This window comes from Schistocerca gregaria, unplaced genomic scaffold (genome assembly GCF_023897955.1).
Source record: "Schistocerca gregaria isolate iqSchGreg1 unplaced genomic scaffold, iqSchGreg1.2 ptg000483l, whole genome shotgun sequence".
Lineage (NCBI taxonomy): Eukaryota > Metazoa > Arthropoda > Insecta > Orthoptera > Acrididae > Schistocerca > Schistocerca gregaria.
This window is the reverse complement of record NW_026061892.1, coordinates 1,387,501-1,390,000: the sequence shown is the minus strand read 5'-3', so window position 1 is coordinate 1,390,000 and position 2,500 is coordinate 1,387,501. Positions and strand designations below refer to the sequence as shown.

General features: G+C 55.7%; 1 non-coding gene across 1 annotated transcript in view; it reads left to right on the top strand.

The window, feature by feature from the left end:
- Nucleotides 1–2,246: 2,246 nt before the first annotated feature.
- The window catches only part of LOC126313497 (small subunit ribosomal RNA), a 1,893-nt gene continuing 1,639 nt past the window's right edge, over nt 2,247–2,500 (top strand). Inside the window, exon 1 of the ribosomal RNA XR_007555185.1 lies at nt 2,247–2,500. This exon is cut by the window's right edge and continues 1,639 nt beyond it. This is a non-coding gene — a ribosomal RNA (small subunit ribosomal RNA).

Here is a 2,500-nt window from a genome sequence, read left to right as displayed (position 1 = left end):
CTTAACCTAACTCAAGTTGTCCCTTAACCTAACTCAAGTTGTCCCTTAACCTAACTCAAGTTGTCCCTTAACCTAACTCAAGTTGTCCCTTAACCTAACTCAAGTTGTCCCTTAACCTAACTCAAGTTGTCCCTTAACCTAACTCAAGTTGTCCCTTAACCTAACTCAAGTTGTCCCTTAACCTAACACAAGTTGTCCCTTAACCTAACCCAAGTTGTCCCTTAACCTAACCCAAGTTGTCCCTTAACCTAACCCACGTTGTCCCTTAACCTAACCCACGTTGTCCCTTAACCTAACCCACGTTGTCCCTTAACCTAACCCACGTTGTCCCTTAACCTAACCCACGTTGTCCCTTAACCTAACCCACGTTGTCCCTTAACCTAACCCACGTTGTCCCTTAACCTAACCCACGTTGTCCCTTAACCTAACCCACGTTGTCCCTTTGCCTAACATAGTTCACTGCTCGGAATCTCTGGTGTCGTTGTTATCCTCATGTAGATGTCTTGCGAGTGTTGCTTACTTTCCACATATTCCCGCTATCCACTGTCAATTGTACTGCAATAGGACTATATCGCCCCCCCCCCTCCCTCTGTCCCCCTCTTTGTGTCTCTGTCCTCTCAAGCTGGTCGGTCTGGCGTTTGAGTGTTAAATGAGCCTCGCAGCTGTTCAGTTGCATTCAGATGTCGACGCCCTCAGTGTACGTCGTGGTATGGTCTGTGTCCATTGTCCGCTGATGTCGTACGCGTAACCCACACGCTGTACCGATCATCGGTCGTTACGTACAGAGTGAAGTAGTGTGATACGTGTGACCGTACGCTGGCTGTGCCCAACGGTGTCGAATCTCAATTTCCATATGTTGTGCTCGATGCTACTTGTCTCGTCTCCCAATAACAGCTAGGTTGCACTGTGGTACGCCGTAGAGGCGTGTGGGAGGAACGTACGAACGCATTGTATGTCACCCTGGGTCGCTGGGGGTGGTGGTGCGGTGAGTCAGGTCAGGTCAGCGTGAGCCGTCTGATGTAGTGACGCGTGTATTCCGACTTTGTCGTATTGCCTCACACAAAGTGCTACCCTGGTGGACCGCGTTCCATATCTGGGACATGCCGCAGATGCCGGTTGACAGTGGATCGCGGAAGGGACATCGCATACGTGCGCGGGCCACCTTCCACGTGTTCTCTTCTGCACATGTCGCAGTGTGTATGTGGTCTGATGTAGCGTGTCGTGACACATGACATCCTGGCATGCAAGAATTGTTGAATTCGCAAATGTAGGTGGACATCTACGTTTACTGCCCAAGATACGCAAATGAACTGGAAATCCGTTGTTGAGCGGTTGTTCACGCTGGAGGTGAATCTGTGATGGCGACGATCGGTACAGCTATTAACCGGTTGTTTCAGCGGTACCCGCCACATCCACACACGTGACTAGGCCCATGTGGGTATGAAGCGATACGCGGCGGTGGCTTGGTGGGACTGTTCCCGGCCGGTGAAGGGGGGCCGCCCGGCGTGTTGGCCGCGCGCTGCGTGGGCGCACGCGCAACAGGCGGCTGGTGGGGGGCGCCGAGTGGCAGGAGCGCCAGCCGACGGCCCCGGCAGGCGGCGCAGCTACGCTGCGGCGCACCCTGCACGCGGCGCCTGGCGGCCAAAGTTGGTTCAGCCGAGCCCGGTGCGAAGCGCGGTGGACATCTGCAGTGTGCTGGTCTGATTGAGGACTGTGTGCGTTGAGGATGCGCCGCCGCCTGGCACTCGGCGCCGCGACGCCGTCTGCTGCTCGGTCGCCCCAGCGGTTCTCGCAGGTGGTTTGTATCGCAGTTGTGCGGACGTGTTGGCGCGTGCGCTGTGCTGGGAGAGTTCGCTTCTGCACCCAAGTGGGGCTTTGCCCTTGTGTGGCGCTGGCGTTGGAGCTGCCGGTCACCATAGGTGGCGCGTGTTGTCTCCCGCCGGCAATGCCACGACAGCACGCTCCCGGGCCTCTGTCGGCAGCGGCAAGCTCAGTTGGGAGCAAGGGTGTTCTCACTAAAACCGTCTACTCGCCTAACTCCGGGCGATTGCGCCTCTCTCGAAACCGACCAAGTACCTAGGACGGCGCTGCGCGCCGCCGGGACCTGAGAGGGTTTCGAGGTGTATCGTGCAGGGGAGCTCGGCCTCCTCCTGTTTGCAGAATAATTGAGCGGACGCTTGCGTGTTCGCGCGGGCCCCCGGGACACACTCCCGGGCGGCCGGCTGCTCAGCTCTAGTTGACGCAGCTCCCTGGTTGATCCTGCCAGTAGTCATATGCTTGTCTCAAAGATTAAGCCATGCATGTCTCAGTACAAGCCGCATTAAGGTGAAACCGCGAATGGCTCATTAAATCAGTTATGGTTCCTTAGATCGTACCCACGTTACTTGGATAACTGTGGTAATTCTAGAGCTAATACATGCAAACAGAGTCCCGACCAGAGATGGAAGGGACGCTTTTATTAGATCAAAACCAATCGGATTGGCTTGTCTGGTCCGTTTGC